The 16,967-nt window shown below is 46.2% G+C and overlaps 1 protein-coding gene across 1 annotated transcript in view; it reads left to right on the top strand.

The window, feature by feature from the left end:
- The window catches only part of LOC127673034 (2'-5'-oligoadenylate synthase-like protein 1), a 449,062-nt gene extending 437,102 nt beyond the window's left edge, over positions 1–11,960 (top strand). Inside the window, exon 7 of the transcript XR_007975066.1 lies at positions 11,939–11,960. The gene's annotated coding sequence lies outside the window, so the exon portion shown is untranslated. The remainder of the gene's footprint in view (positions 1–11,938) is intronic.
- The last annotated feature ends 5,007 nt before the right edge of the window (positions 11,961–16,967 follow it).

Genomic DNA, 16,967 nt, shown 5'->3' with positions numbered 1-16,967 from the left:
CTGGAGCGGAGCCAGCCTGGGCCTAGAAGAGACACTGAGATGCAGAGGGCGGGGCCAGGGAAGTGACCCAAGCCCTTCGGAAGAGCCCAAAAGACCAATCTTCAGTTGATTCAGACTTTGGATGCTGAGTTATTTATAGTTTATAGGAGTTTGTTTTTGCTTTGATTCGGTTGTGCGTACACCCTAGGTCTTCTCTCTTGAAGTATGAAAGTATTTATTTTTTTATTTTACAGGAGCCCTCAGTTGAGAGACTGACTTATTAAAGAGATTTTTTTTTAGGTCCTAAAAGAGGCTTTAGAGTTTTAAATAGACTGAATTTTAAACCGTTTGAATTTGTGAACACTGTGAGAGCTTTAAGGCTCGGAGTATTTTACCTTGTGATGGTGTGCACGCGGGGGTGAACAAGAAGGGAAAGGCTGGGGCTCAGCAGTGACGAGTGTGTGTGTCAAGGTAGCGAGGGGTAAGTTGGGCTGGATAGTTTTACGTCAACTTGACACAAGCTAGAGTCACCAAAGAGGGAACTTCAACTGAGAAAAGGCCTCCATAAGACTGGGCTGTTGGCAAGCCTGTAGGACATTTTAAGTAGTGATTGATGTGGGGAGGGGGGGGGTCCCAAGCCTCGCCCATTGTGGGCGGGGCCATCCCTGGGCTGTAGTCCTGGGTTCTATAAGAAAGCAGGTGAGCAAGTCAGTAAGCAGCATCCTCCATGGCCTCTGCATCAGCTCCTGTCTCCAGGTTCCTGCCCTTCTAGGGTTCCTGCCCTGACTTCTGTCAGTGGAGCTGAATTAACCCTTTTCTCCCCAGCTTCCTTTTAGTTATGTTGTTATAGCGCAGGGACAGAACCCCTAAGACACAGCCCTGATTCTCTACAGGAAATGTTTCTTTCAGTTTTGTATATGGGGGATTCACTATGTAGCCTTAGCTAGCTTGGAACCCGCTGTGTAAGCCAGGCTTGGCCTTGAACCCAGAAACCTGCCTGAGTGCCGGGCTTAAAGGCTTGCTGCTGTTCTGCCTGCCTATATATGACCTTTCTCTCCACACAAGGTGTGATGAAATGGGACAGGTAGTGTGGGTCTGTGATCAAGGGCCTGACTAACACCACACACACACACACACACACACACACACAAGCTCTAGTCCCTGCACCCGGAGCTGTCTGAGGATGAAAGGAAATAACTAGAAAATGCTTTATTAACTACAGTACTTTATAAACTGGGAGGTAATGAGCCGCTATTTGATATCTTTCACTGGGAAGAGACAAAAAAAAATCACATTCCACAGTTCCTTTCTCCTTCACACACACATTCACACACACACACACACACACACACACACACACACAAAACAACCCACTCATACTTACACACTAACAAACAACATACACACTTCACATACTAACACACATATTCACACATAACACACATTCACACATAACACACACACACACACACACAACAACCCACTCATACTTACACACTAACAAACAACATACACACTTCACACACTAACACACATATTCACACATAACACACATTCACACACCAAACCACTCACATAGTTACTAACGCACAACATACACATTTCACACACATTTACAACATACACACTCAAATACTAACACATAACACACATATACAACCCACTCACATACTTACCCACTAACCCACAGCACACTCAACACACGACACAACACACACACACACAACCACCCACTCACATGCTTACTACGCACTAACACACAACATACTTTATACACACTTACACACTTATACACCTATACACACAACACAGGCACTAACACATAATACACACTCACACTTAAACACACATTCATACACAACACACACACTCGCACACAGAAACACACCATCTTCCTGGGCACAGTAGTGTACACCTGGAATCTCAAACCCCTAAACCCAAAGCCTGAGATTCCCAGAGTTTTAGCTTCGTCCCCCCAGAACTTTTCTGTCTGTGCCACACCTGACCCCGGCACTCCTCTGCCAGTGGCTATTCAGAACCTTTGAACATTCCTCGTGCATCCATAGTGTGTCAGCTGCGGCTCTGCTACAGCCTTTGTGTCTTGATTTGACCTTGTTATTTTATGTGTATAAGGGTAGTGATCGGAGTTCTCTAGAGCAGCAGTATAGGTCTCAGCCTATAGGTCACGACCACTTTGGGGGTCAAATGACCCTTTCACAGGGGTCGAATATCAAATCAGATATTTACATTACAGTTCACAACAGGAGCAAAATTACAGTCATGAGTAGAAATGACAATAATTTTCTGGTTGGATGTCACCACGACATTGAGGCACCGTGTCAAAGGGTCACAGCTTTAGGGAGGTTGAGAACCACTGCCCTAGAGGAAGAGAACTTGTACAGTGAATCTATCTTAAAAGGGGGTTTATTAGCGTGGCTTACAGGCTGTGATCCGAGCCCAACACTGACTGTCTCCTGCGGAAAGTCCAAGGCTCTGGTCGCTGTTCAGTCCAGGAGACTCAGGATGTCTCGGGTCCAAAGCTCGTCCTGGAGGCGCAGAGAAATCCTAGCGAGCTGCTGGTCTTCAGTTTGCGTTGGCATCCTGATACCAGCAAAGGAGGTGCCTCTGTAGCAGGATGGGTGAGCTTGCCAGCAGGAGGGAGGGCAAGCAGGCCAAGAGCAAAAGCTTTTGTATAGCCCTGGCTACCCTGGAACTGGCTCTGTAGACCAGGCTGGCTTTGAACCCACAGAGACCCACCTGCCTCTGGCTCCCCAGTGCTGAAATCAAAGGTGTGAGCCATGACAGCCTCTACCATCCATGTCTTTTTTTTTTTTTTTTTTTTTTTTTGTGGGCTGCCACCATTAGATTTGGCCCAGATTGAGGGTAGGGCTTCTCAAATGATCCAGTCCAAAACAACGACAACAAAAACAAAAATCCTCAACAGGGGTGCCCAGCTGCTTGGCTTTCAGGTGATTCCAGATAATAGTAAAGTTAACAACCAAGACCAGCCATGCCAGGCTGAACTGTGTGTGTGTGTGTGTGTGTGTGTACTACTAAATGAAGCCAGAAAAGAGTATCAGACCCTCTGGAACTAGAGGTAGTTGTACGCTGCTATGTAGGTGCTGGGAATTGAACCCTTGTCCTTTGGAAGAGCAATCAGCACTCTTAACCCCTCCTGAGCCATCTCTCCAGCCCCCCTCCCAAATTTTTCTTAAGTGTATGTGTGTGTGGTCAGAGCTCACTGTCAGGTGGTGTTCCTCAGTAACTATCTACCTTGAGTTTATTTTCATTCTTCTTGAGACATGGTCTAATGTAGCCCAGGTTTACCTTAAATTTGCTATGTAGCCGAGGATAGCCTAGAGCCTCCTATGTTTCTGCCTTCCCCTCTAAAGTACTATGGGTATGGGCATGCACCGCCACACAGGGTTTATGCGGTACTGGGATTTGAACCCAGGTTTTTGTGCATGCTAGGCAAGCACTCTAGCACCTGAGCTGCGTGCTCAGCCCCTGCCTTGGTTTTTGAGACAAGAGCTCTTGCTGGGGACTTGGGTTTGAAGATTAAGCTATATTGGCTGGCTAAGCGAGCCCTGGGCGGGGAGCTGTCTGTTAATACTTCCTCAACACTGGGTGTGACACTGTGCTCAGATCCCTCCACCTCACACACAAGGTGGGTTTCTCTGTGTACCCCTGGCCGTTTTGGAAACCAGCTTTGTAGACCAGGCTGGCCCAAACTCAGAAATCTTCCTGCTTCTGCCTCCTGAATACTGGAACTAGAGGTGTGTGCCACCGCAGTCTAGTGCTGTTGTGTATCCTGTGCAACTAGACAAACACATGTCCTGAGTGTGTGTGTGCACGTAAGCCACAGGAGAATGTCAGGTTGCTTGCTCTGTGCCCCGCAGGGTCCAGTGACCTGGATCCCTATAGTCGGCAGGTAGATTGTCTGGTCAACACGCACAAGTGATCCTCCTGTCTCAGCGCCACCCCGCCCCACCCCCAGGCTTAGGGTTGCAGGCACATGTGACTGTTCCCAAGTTTTACATGGATACTGAGGAGCTCAACCCAGGTTCTCCTGTTTGCACGGTGAGCCCTCTTACCCCAGGGCGAGCCATCCTCTGGCCTCCGCAAAGCCTCCAACCCCATTTGCAGAAATGTTCATTTTCTTTTGCTGATCCTGTCTTAGCAATCTGTCATATACAGTTCTGTGATTTAATAATGGGGACTGATAACAGTCGCATCTGATACCAGCAGCTGCTCACACTGGAGATGAACCCATCAGCCCCTGCGAGCATCACGTCACTCCGAAATGTGCAGGATACAGACAAGAACCAGAAGTGTGTGGTCTGATGTAGTGACTAAGTGAGTTCTCCTTGTCGTTTTACACACACTTCTTTGTGCATGTGTGTATGTGTAGAGGCGCATATGCCATGGTATGCGTGTGAAAGGGGGGCTCTCTTCTCCCACCATGTGGGTCCCAGAGTCTTAACTGAGGCTGTCTGGCCCTGCAGCAACTGTCTTAAGCACTGAGCCATCTCACCAGTCCTTGTTTTGTTTTGGAGACAGGGTCTCCAGCAGCCTGAAGTAGCCAAATTCTCTCTGCAGTTGAGGCTAACCTTGAATTTTCGGTCCTGCTACTTCCTGCCTCCCAAGTACTGGTATTATACACAGTCTCTCACATTCTCACACATACAACACATTCACACAGTCACACACATGCACACACTCACATACCTACATACATATGCACATATACACTGACATATACCTACACATACACAAACATTTATACTCACAAACATACACGCACATACATTCACACACATACACTCACACATACATACATACTCTCACACACATACATACAGGATTGTAAATGCATGTACAGACACATACACCTACACACACACACACACATACACACATATATACATAGGAACACACGTATATACACACAAACACACTTACAAACACACATGCACACACATTCACACACACTCAGACACACACACATACATACGGGGTTGTAAACACATGTATAGACATATATTCACCTACATATACACACATACACACGCTTACACACACACACAAAATCATGTCCAAAACTCCTGCAGTGCTTTCTTTTTCAAATTAACAAACTTCTGTAGAAACACAAAGCCTTTGCTGTGGGTAGGTAGAGTGACCAGAGCTGGCTAATGGTCTGCCCCCCCATCTCCTTCCCCCTAACCCTTTCTCCTTCCCTCCCTCCATAACTCTTTTTCTTCCCTCCCCCAGCCCCTCCTTCTCTTTCCCTTTCAGTAATAGGAATTAGACCTAGGGCCTCAGACATACTATTCAAGCACTCTCCAGTGGGCCGTACTCCCGCACTCTCCAGCCTTCTCTTACTCTTTTCTGTTGAGATAGGGTGTCTCTAACTTGCCCAGTCAGGCCTTGAACTCTCAGTCCTCCTGCCATAGCCTTCCGAGTAGCTGAGCTCACAGAATCGAGCCCCCATGCCTGGCTGTCCTGGGCTCCTGAGACAAAGCACTCGCGCGCAGTCACCCCGCCTTCTGCTCTTTCTTACAGAATGTCTTCTGTGTTCTTAACTGATTTTTATTTTTGTGGTTTGTTGTTTGTTTGTTTGGAAGGCAGGGTTTCATGAAGCCCAGGCTAGCCTCAATCGCATTATGTAGTTGAGGTTGGCCTTGATTTCTGGCCTTCTTATTTCTGTCTCAAGGGCTGGGATTACATATAGGAAATGCCAGCCCACCGGGCTTACAAACTTCCTTATCTTTGTAACTGTTGCATCTCTAAATTGGTAAGAGTTTTGTTGGGTGCTAGGGCTGGAAGTCAGGATGTGTGATTCTACCCCAGCTCCTAGAACAGCTGTAGTTCTCAACCTGTATGTTATGACCCCCTGGGGAGTCAAACAACCCTTTCCCACGGATCACTTCAGACCATCAGAAAACACACACACTGACATTATAATTCATAATAGTAGCAAAATTACAGTTATAAAGTAGCAACAAAAATAATTTTATTATTAACAGCATTAGGAAGGTTAAGAAGGATTGCCCTGGAAGGTTTGGTTTTGTTTGGTTTTGTTCTTATTTTTTCTCTTTCCGCTTTTCTTTGTAAAGACTTTAAGGCTACAGGATCATATAAGCTGAGTGCCAAAAGAATTATAACAACCTTCCAATTCCAGGAGTCCAGCCTTTTCTAACGGGCTGGGCAGGACACAGCCTGCCTAATTGGGATAATGACAGTGGGGAAATCTTGGTGCTGGGCAATTCTCAGTATACCTTGGGCCAGCAACAGCAACATGACCTGGGAATTGGTGAGAAATGCAAATTTTGGGGCTCCACCCGAGGCCTGCTTCCTCAAGCACTTTGGAGGGGTGTGAGCCCAGCCCTGTGTGCCCCGACATGCCCTCTGAGTATTCTGGAGGGCCCTCAAGGTAATGGATGCTCACATCCAGGCTCTTGTACCACTTAGGGGCTGCGGGAACTCCGACAGGTCGGTGCCTCTCTCTGGGCCTGTTTCTTCTCTAGAAAATAGTGAAAACAGCAGCAGCAACAACAACAACAAAAGACAGGTTGTGCAAAGAATGGGTGCACCCAGCTGCAGGCTGGGGTGTTTACTATTAGGAGCTCGGTACTGGCATCCGAAATTGGGCAGTAAACATTTGAGAGGAAAGCCAAAAGGTATTTGAGACTTAACATAGGCCTGAGCTGCCATATTGACATCATTCTTCTGCTAATGAATGTGCCAGAGCAGAAGGCCCCGGGGACAGAGTCACTGGCACCTTACAGACAGCTGTGAAGCAGCATGGTGGGGACCCTTCCACACCCTGCGCCCCACCCCGCCCCCATCTCAAGCAGATGCAGGCCGACTGTCTGCTCCCCAGGGCTCCCTCCAAACCATCTGCCCTGCTCTGCCCCTTGCCTGGACTTAGCTAACGCAATTGCAGCAGGGGCTGTTTCCGGGACTCTGGAAGTCACAGGTCAAAGATGTCAAGCTTTTCATGGGGCTGAGGCTCTTGTCTGCCACACACAAAGCCCTGGGTTTGATCTCTCGTGAATTATGTAAACCAGACAGGGTAGCTCGTACCTACCTGTAAATCCAGCCTGGGGAGACCAGGGTAGCCCATACCTGTAAATCCAGCCTGGGGAGACCAGGGTAGCCCATACCTGTAAATCCAGCCTGGGGAGACCAGGGTAACCCATACCTGTAAATCACAGCCTGGGGAGACCAGGGTAGCCCATACCTGTAAATCCAGCCTGGGGAGACCAGGGTAGCTCATACCTGTAAATCCAGCCTGGGGAGACTGAAGCAAGAGAATGAGGGGTTCAGGGTTAGCCTGGGCTACACACACTGAGTTCAAAGCCAGCTTGAGCTTCAGTTGAATCTTTACTCTAGCAAAGCTATTGTTGGTGTCTGTATGTTTTAGAAAATGAGATTCCAGCCAGGCAGTGGTGGTGCACACCTTTCATCCCAGTACATGGGAGGCAGAAACCAAAAAAAACAAAAAAAGGGGGGGGGGGGAGAAAAAGAAAAAGAGATTCTGAGAAATGTTTTCTTTCTTTCTTTCTTTCTTTCTTTCTTTCTTTCTTTCTTTCTTTCTTTTTATTCTTTGTTTGTTTGTTTGTTTTTTGGATTTGGTTTTTTGGAGACAAGGTTTCTCTGTATAGCCCTGGCTGTCCTGGAACTCACTCTGTAGACCAGGCTGGCCTCGAACTCAGAAATCTGCCTGCCTCTGCCTCCCAGAGTACTGGGATTACAGGTGTGTGCCACCACTGTCCAGCTTGTATTGTTTATCAAATGGGTCGAAGAATCATTAGGCAAGATGGTGAAGAATTCCATGCCAAGACAGTATGGCGGCCTGAACACATCTTTTAATTGCATCACTTGGGAGACAGAGGCAGGCAGGTTTCTGGGGCTGTAGTGAGTTCCAGGCTAGCCAGACCTACATAGTAAGGCCCTGCTTGGGGAAAAAAAGTTTTATTTGTATTATGTGTGAAAAGTTTGTGCCGGCAAGATGGCTCAGCTGGGAACAGTGCTTGCTACCAAGCCTGATGCCCTGAGTTTGATCCTCAAGACCCACACGCTGGGAAGACAACTGATTTCCTGCAGCTGTCTCCAGCCTCCACACTCACACTCAAAGCTTGCGTGTATGCACACACCAACACAACAGATAGTAAATGTGTGAAGTTTACAGGTTCAGGGCTTGGTTGTGCTAGCAGGGACGTCACCCCTCACACTGTATGAACTGGGGGTGGCATGATGCACCTGTAGTCCTAGCACATGGGAAACAGAGGCAGAAAGATCAGAAGTTCAAGGTCATCCTTAGTTACGTGGGGAATTTGAGGCTAGCCTGGGCTATATGAGCTGAGCATAGCAGTACACACGTGCGCGCGCGCACACACACACACACACACACACACCCTCTCTCCCTTCTTCCCTCCTTCCCTTACTTCTTCCTAGTCTTAGACAGTAGAGGCAAAAGGATCAGAAATTAGGCTTCAAGAGGAGACTCCATCTCAAAAAAAAAAAAAAAAAAGAAAGAAAGAAAGAAAAGAAAGAAAGAAAGAACAAAAAGAAAAGAAAGAAAAGAAAAAAGAAAAAGAACAGGCCAGGTATGGGGGAGAAGGCAGAGGCAGGCAGACAGATTTCTGTGGGTTTAGGGCTAGCCTTGTCTAATTCAAGAATAACCAGGGCTACATCGAAACCCTGTATCGGGAAAACAAACACAAACAAATAAAATTCTCAGAGAACAAATATAAAAAACAAAGAAATAATCATAAAGGAAAAATAACCTAAATAAATAAATAAACGAATGAAGCCAGGGCTCTTGGAGTAGTGACCTTTAGAAAACGTCAAGTTCTTCCAGCCAGTGAATAGTTCTGTGAGTCTTGTGACCTGTGAAGTCCTCAAAGGGCTGATGCTCCCAAGGCTGCTTCCACTTCCGAGCCCTAATTCTGTGGGCTATCTTGGGGAAATCTTCCTCTCCTTAAGCCGGAGTTTCCGCATCCATAAAATGTGACCCCATTAACACACACACACACACACACATATACACTTTCATTTGTTTATGAGTTTGTGTGTGCCCCAGGGTGGAAGTTAGAACAAAACTTTTGGGAGCCAGTTCTGATCTCTGCTTCTAACCTGTGCTCCTCTGGGACACAAACAGGCTCGCCAAAGGGCACTTCTGCCTGCCCACTGGGCTATCTCACCTACCTGGATGTTTTATCTCACGTGCTTACTCTAGTTTTCTTTTTTTCTTTTTTAAATATTTTTATTTTCTATATTCTTTGTTTACATTCCAAATGATTTCCCCTTTCCCAGATCCCCCCTCCCCATATGTCCCATAAACCTTCTTCTCTCCACCCATTCTCCAATCACCTCCCTCCTTTTTCTCTGTCCTTATATTCCCCTCCAATGCTAGATCAGCCCTTTCCAGGATCAGGACCCTCTCCATACTTCTTCATGGGAGTCATCTGTTATGCGATTTGTGCCTTGGGTATACTAGTTTTCTTTCTAGTTTGTTGAAACTATTCCTACTCAGTCTCTCTCTCTCTCTCTCTCTCTTTCTCTCTCTCTCTCTCTCTCTCTCTCTCTCTCACACACACACACACACACACACACACACACACACACACACACACAAAGACATTTTTTTTGAAGCCTCTTGTTTCTCAGAGGTTTTATTTATAGGCCGGCTCCTCATTGTGAACGTGAAAGGGAGAAAGCGCAGCCCCGGGTAGACCTTTCATGTGTAAATCAGGCCGGCCCTGAGCGCGGGGTCACTGGGAGCGGGATTTCACTCTTAATTACTCCGAGAGAAAGCGGCGGGGCGGGCGGGAGCCCCGTGCTCCGCTCCCCTGGGCAGGGCGAGCCCCCGCCCCGAGCCGCGCTGTCTGTGAAGCCGGGCGAGCCTGGCGCAGCTGCCCCGAGCTAGCTCCCAAGTGGCTTTCTTTGGGGGACAAGAAGTTTGGAAGAGTGGGAGGTGTCAATGGATGTTGCCAACGAGCCAAGGAAAGGGGAGGAGGCGTGTGTATGTGTGTGTTAATTACTGTTTTGTTTGTTTGTTTGTTTGTTTAAAAGCTCTCATTGTTTCTTTTCCGAAGTACAAATAACATGTTCTAGGGAAAAAAACGTGGAAAGATTCCCATTGGCGGGGTGAGTCTGGAGAAGCGTCCTTTGAAATTTTTGTTTTTAACCCGTTTTCTTTTCTTTTCTTTTTTCTTCCTTCCTTCCTTTCTATCTTTCTTTTCTCTCACTCTTTTCTCTCACTCTTTTCTCTCATCCTTTTCTTTCTTTCTTTCTTTCTTTCTTTCTTTCTTTCTTTCTTTCTTTCTTTCTTTCTTTCTTTCTTTCTTTCTTTCTTTCTTTCTTTCTTTCTTTCTTTCTTTCTTTCTTTCTTTCTTTCTTTCTTTCTGTGCTGGAGAAGGAACCCAAGGGCTTCTGCCCTCTACCACTAAGTCACACTGCAATCCCTGCCGTTCCTTTGGTTTTTCTTTTTCCTTAAAATGTCTTTTTCTTTAAATTATACATGTGTGTGGGAGTTGTGCATGTGACCGCAGGCGCCCAGAGTTCAGAACAGGGTGAGGGATGTCCTAGAACCGGGAGTTAGAGGCGGCTGTGGTAGTGAGCTACCCAAGGCAGGTGCTGGGAATCAACTCTAGTCCTCTGCAGTGTGAAATGCCGGGAAACCTCACCGCCCCCCTCTTTTTCCTTTCCAATTCTTTTCTGTAATGTTGCAGATCTACCCCAGGGCGCACACTCTGTAGTACCAGCTCCAGCCCAGGCAAGGATCCTGTTTTGAGATGCGTGTTTCAAATGCACCTAACCCTTTGCTATACAAGTGTATATATACAACAGCCTATTTGTGTTTTGTTTGTTTGAGGCAGGGCCTTACCATGGAGCCTTGGCTGGCTTGGGAACTTGCTATTTAGGCCGGGCTGGCCTTGAACTCACAGAAATCCGGATGCTTGTTTCCAGAGTGCTGGGAGGGCAGGGACCACCATACCCAGATACTTTCTTTTTTAAATTGGCAACATCATTATTAAAGGCAGTCTTGCTTTTATTATTATTTTTATTTTATATTTGTTTGTTTGTTTGTTTAGGTTTTTCGAGTCAGGGTCTCTCTGTACAGCTCTGGCTGTCCTGGAACTCACTCTGTAGACCAGGCTGGTAATTATTATTTTTAAAGGCAGAGTCTTTAATAATGTTACCATATAAAATAAGTAGCTGGCCTCAGCGGTTAGGCGGTGGCTTTGGTGGTGGTCTTGTTTGCTGACTTCTCTTTGAAACAGGCTATATTAGCTCAGGCTGGCTCCCCCAATGCAATAGGTGGCTCTAACTGGCCTTGAGTTCTTTTTCTTCCCATCCCCACTCCCTGGGTACTAGGGTCTCAGGCAGGCACCTCTATGCCCTGCTCATCAGAGGGTTAACATCAAAGTCTGTACCATCCTCACTCCTTGGTTATAAACTCACGAAGTGGATGAGATTTAATTAGGAAAAAAAAAAAGAGACAGGAAACTGTGTTGTTCTCCTGCCTTAGAATGTTTCCTTTTTTGTTTTTTTGTATTTTGTTTTTTGTTTTTTGTTTTTTTTCTGAGACAGGGTTTCTCTGTGTAGCCCTGGCTGTCCTAGAACTCACTCTGTAGACCAGGCTGGCTTCACTTTTCACATGCCTTTTAGTTTGTTGTTGAAAACCACAGATCTTGTTCAGAGCAGCTGTTCGCAGAAAGGTCTCTGCTGTCCTCACAGGTAAGAGCCACTCCAGATGCCCAAGCTCTGTGTGCAAAGGATGTTGTGTGCTAACACCCGCTTTCCTCCTGGGACTCAGAAATTGTGGTCTGCACCAGCTGAGGCTGCATGTGTGACCAGCCTCCAATAAAAGCCCCGAGTAAAAGGTGGCGAAGGAGCCAGGCAGTGGTGGCTCATGCCTTTAATCCCAGCACTTGGGAGGCAGAGGCAGGTGGATTTCTGAGTTCGAGGCCAGCCTGGACTACAGAGTGAGTTCCAGGACAGCCAGGGCTACACAGAGAAACCCTGTCTTGAAAAAAACAAAAACAGAAACAAAAAAACAAAAAGTAGATTGATGGGCTGAAGAGATGGTTCAGTAGTTAAGAACACTGACTGCTCTTCCAGAGGTCCTGAGTTCAATTCCCAGCAACTATATGGTGGCTCACAACCATCTGTAATGGGGTCCATTTGAAAATAGTGACAGTGTACTTGTACTGGCTGGTTTTGTGTGTCAACTTGACACAGGCTGGAGTTATCACAGAGAAAGGAACTTCACATTTGGGGAAGTGCCTCCATGAGATCCAGCTGTGGGGCATTTTCTTAATTAGTGATCAAGTGGGGGAGGGCCCCTTGTGGGCGGGGCCATCCCTGGGCTGGTGCTCTTGGGTTCTATAAGAGAGCAGGCTGAGCAAGCCAGGGGAAGCAAGCCAGTAAGAAACATCCCTCCATGGCCTCTGCATCAGCTTCTGCTTCCTGACCTGTGTGAGTTCCAGTCCTGACCTCCTTTGGTGATGAACAGCAGTATGGAAGTGTAAGCTTAATAAACTGATATTTATTTAACTGAATAAAGCTGTTACTTATTTATAACTCCCCAACTTGCTTCTTGGTCATGATGTTTGTGCAGGAATAGAAACCCTAAGACAGTACTCAGCCGGGCAGTGGTGGCACACACCTTTAATCCCAGAACTCTGGGAGGCAGAGGCAGGCTGATTTCTGAGTTTGAAGTCAGCCTGGTCTACAGAGTGAGTTCCAAGACAGGCAGGGCTACACAGAGAAACCCTGTCTCGAAAAACAAAACAAAAAACCCACCCCACCTTCCCCCCTAAAAATAAGGATTCTCCATTTCACAATAAAAATTTAAGGAAAACTTTTTTTTTAAAGTATGGAATAGAGTTTATTTAGGGCATGGGGAGGAGAGTTGAGGGAGTGGAAAGGCAGAGAGAGAGAGAGAGAGGGAGAGGGAGGGAGAGAGAGAGAAGGAGGGAGAGGGAGGGGGGAGGCTGGCCAGGAACACATGGAGAGAGAGGGGGAGAGGGGGAGGGTAATGGGGAGAGAAGGGACAGAGAGGTAAGGGAGTAAGGAAAACTTTTTAAAGACCTGATGAGTCAGAAAATCCTTGGGGAAAAATGAGTCCCGTCAGAAACCTTAAAGATAAATCTAAATGATGTCACGTGGGAAGGAAGAGGTGGTGTTGACTCCAACAGAAGGCACAGCAAAGGTGATACTTAGCCAAGGTAGTGATGTCAAGCAGTAACATGAATTTAAACACATGCTGTACTGGCAATCGGAGGATGGGATAAGGTTTTCTGTTTGACAATAGCCAGATACTAAACTTGGGCTCAAGGCACTGGGTTTAGGCTGGGTTAGCTTTATTCTTCATCCTCCAGGAAGTGCTAGTGGGACAAGAGGCAGCCATTCAGCCAGGCCAGGGCTGGGGTGGACAGAACCGTGAATGCTGCTGGCTTGGTACTGCTGTAGCTGCCCTTTGAGATGCACCTCGTGGAGCTGCTTGGCCTTCCGAGCTCTGCCGCTTCTTTATTTTCTCCTTGACAGGATGGAAATGTGTTGCCTTCTTTAGTTTAAAATGGGGTCGTTTCTTAAAAAAAAAAAACAAAAAAAACATGCTATTTTCCAATTACAAAAGTAACTTAGGGCTGGTGAGATGGCTCAACAGGTAAAGACACTTGTCACAAGGCTGATGACCTGAATTCAATTCCCAGGATCCAAGTGGTAGGAGAGGAGCAGTCGACTCCGGAAGGTTGTCTTCAGGTCTCCAAATATGAGCCATGGCGTGTTCGTGCCCACACACATGCACAATGAACAAGTATTAAAAACAAGGTGCCCTGCTTAAGCCTTTGGGCCCAGCAGTTTGGGTCTAAGATTCTAGTCCACTGGTACATTTATATAGGTAGGAAAAGGCCAACTGTGAAGCAGATCTGGTCACTGCTCCAGTGTTTACAGCAGCTGCAAGCGCTAAGGCTCCAGCAGGGGATAATTAAAGTACCGAGTAACATTGTATCATTGTAGCTTCTACTTACTGTAAGGCCCGGGATAGTGGCACCCCCTGGTCACCTCAGTACTCAGAACAGGAGATGGGAGGCTAGACTAGGCTGCATAAAGAGATCTTGCCTTTAAAAAAAAAAAGGAAAAAAGGAAAAAAGGAAAAAGGGGAAAAGGGAAAAGGGGAAAAAGGATATCTGTCAACAAGCTGGGAGTCTGGGGCTGTCAAGATGGCTGTTCTTTCAGAGGACACCAGTTCAATTCCCAGCATCCACATGGCCGCTCACAACTACCTGTGACTTTAGCTCTAGGGAATCCAATGCCATCTGACCTCTGAGGGCCCCCTTATGTGCCATACACACACACACACACACACACACACAGAAATAAAAATAATCTTTAAAGAAAAAAGTGTAGGGAGAGTCTTACTCAGTAGCAGAGCATCTGCTCAACAGACTGGGGGTTCACTCCCTAGCACCTCTACATCATATGTCACAGATAGATGGCAGGAGATTCAGGAATCTATACCACATCAAATAACAAATCACACATCAAAATAAGTGATTCGACGGCTTTTAATTAAAAGCGGGTTTGTAGCCCAGCAGTGGTAGGGTACACTTTTAATCCCAGCACTCAGGTGGCAGAGGCAAGTGGATCTCTTGAATTTGAGGCCAGCCTGGCCTACAGAGCAAGTTCCAGGACAGCCAGTGCTATGCAACTACAGCTTGTCTTGAAAAGCCAAGAAATACCACGTTTTTAAAAATAAAATATTTTTATTGCATTTGTGTGTGTGTGTGTGTGTGTGTACATGTGCATTCCAGAGGACAACCCATGGAAGGTGGCGATCCCCTTCTACCACACAGGTTTCAGGGCCTGAACTCAAGTCACCGGGCTTAGCAGCTGACATCTTTACCCACTGAACCTTCTCTCCAGCAACTCTCAATTTTGTCCATTTTAAAAAAATGCTTGTTTGCAGAGGGGCTGGGTTCAGTTCCTAATGCACACATGCTGGCTCAAGACCATCTGTAACTCCAGGTCTAGGGAGATGGCACCTTCTTTTGACCTTAGGGCCCCAGGCACGTATGTAGTATATAGACATACATGGATACAAAACACTTATACACATAAAGAGCAATAAATATATGATATATTGCATATGTGTATATGTATGTATACATATACATATTTCACACATGCATATGAAAGACAGAGAGACAACGCTCATTGCTCTTGCAGAGGACCAGGGTTCTTTTTTTTTGGATTTGGTTTTTTGGAGACAGGGTTTCTCTGTATAGCCTTGGCTGTCCTGGAACTCACTCTGTAGACCAGGCTGGCCTCGAACTCAGAAATCCGCCTGCCTCTGCCTCCCAGAGTGCTGGGATTACAGGCGTGCGCCGCCACCGCCCAGCTGAGGACCAGGGTTCTATTCCCAGCAACACATATGGTATAGATTTCCCAGCTTGAAGCCAACTGTAGCTCTTCTGGCCTCTGAGGGCTCTGCATGAATGTAGGAAACTGCAGAACTAAGAAACTAAGAAATGCTGAGAGCAGGAGAAATAGTCTTCCCCAGGGAAGAGCCCGCCATTGAGTATATATGTATATAAATTGTATATACATTATATACATATGAATATGTATATAAATTGTATATACATATATGTATACATATGATGTGCATCATATGTATATACATGCGATGTGTATCATATGATGTATATACATGTATGTGTATCCTATGTATGTATGTCTGATATATATCATATGATGTGTATCATATGTATATATGAGCAGTTAATGAAAGAAAGAGGCCATGAGCTTGTAAAAGAGCTAGGAGGGGTATATATATGGTGGGGCATAGAGGAAGGAAAAAGAAGAGGAAATTACATAGTTATCTCAAAAAATTAAAAAAGCAAGTGGAAAAAATGTAAATAATCCCAATGCAAAGTTAGAAACCTAATGCTCCCAATGCCTTACTACTTACCAGTAATCACTGTTTAAAATTTCTGTATATAAATGGAATCTTCTTCCGAGGTTTTTTTTTTTTTTTTACGATTTTATTTTTATTTTTAATTACGTGTGTACGTGTTTGTGGGTTTGTGCCCTGGGATCCCGTGGAACTAGCCTTATGGGCGTCCACAAGCTGTGTGGTGTGGCACAGGAAACGGAGCCCCAGGTGGTTCTCGGGAAGGACAGCATACACTCTTAACCACTGGGCCACCCCGCCAAGGCCCTGGGTTCTCGTGAGAGTTAATGTTTTGTATTTATATGACCCCTTTGCATACATATGTAGCGCTTTGCCCTTGCTCCTGCAGAGTGTTTGATATTTTTATATGTTTTTCAGTTGTTTTATAGGCAGTTGGGAAACAATTTAATGATTCTAAATTAGCGCCACAACGGTTGGTTGGTACTTACCTGTGCTCCTGTCAGTGAACCAGCAAACTGCTTCTAAGGCTTTGTGCCTGCAGACAACCCCGGGGATTGTGCCCACGCAGCTTTTCTTCAAGGCAAATAATGTCCTCACCAGAGGACACTGGGTTAAAGGGATTAGGGTGGTTTTGCTCTTTTTTTTTTTTTATTTATTTATTTATTTTTTTGTGACAAGGTGTCTCAGGTCTCATCCTGGCTTTGAACTCCCTATGCAGCCAAGAATGACCTTGGGCTACTGATTGTCTTGCTCCACTTCCCACGTGCTGGCCCCAGGGCTGTCTGTCACAGTTACAGGCAAAGCTTGTTCCAGGCTCCTAAAAGCGCCGTCCAGCTTGTAGCGTTTGTCATTCACGCCTGTTGTACTTGGGAGAGTGAGCCGGGGAGACTCGCAAGCTGAGGCTGGCATATATAGACATAGCCGGACTTTATGGGGGGAGGGGAGGAAAGCAAAGAAAGCCATGCGTGGTAGAGGATAGCTGTACTCATAAAACTTGCACACTATAAGCAGAAAGGTTGGGAGTTCAAAGTCGTCCTTGGCTAGGTATTAAGTCCAA

Source organism: Apodemus sylvaticus, chromosome 22 (genome assembly GCF_947179515.1).
Source record: "Apodemus sylvaticus chromosome 22, mApoSyl1.1, whole genome shotgun sequence".
Taxonomy (NCBI): domain Eukaryota; kingdom Metazoa; phylum Chordata; class Mammalia; order Rodentia; family Muridae; genus Apodemus; species Apodemus sylvaticus.
Note: the sequence above shows the minus strand (reverse complement) of the source record. Positions and strands in the feature narration are given on the sequence as shown.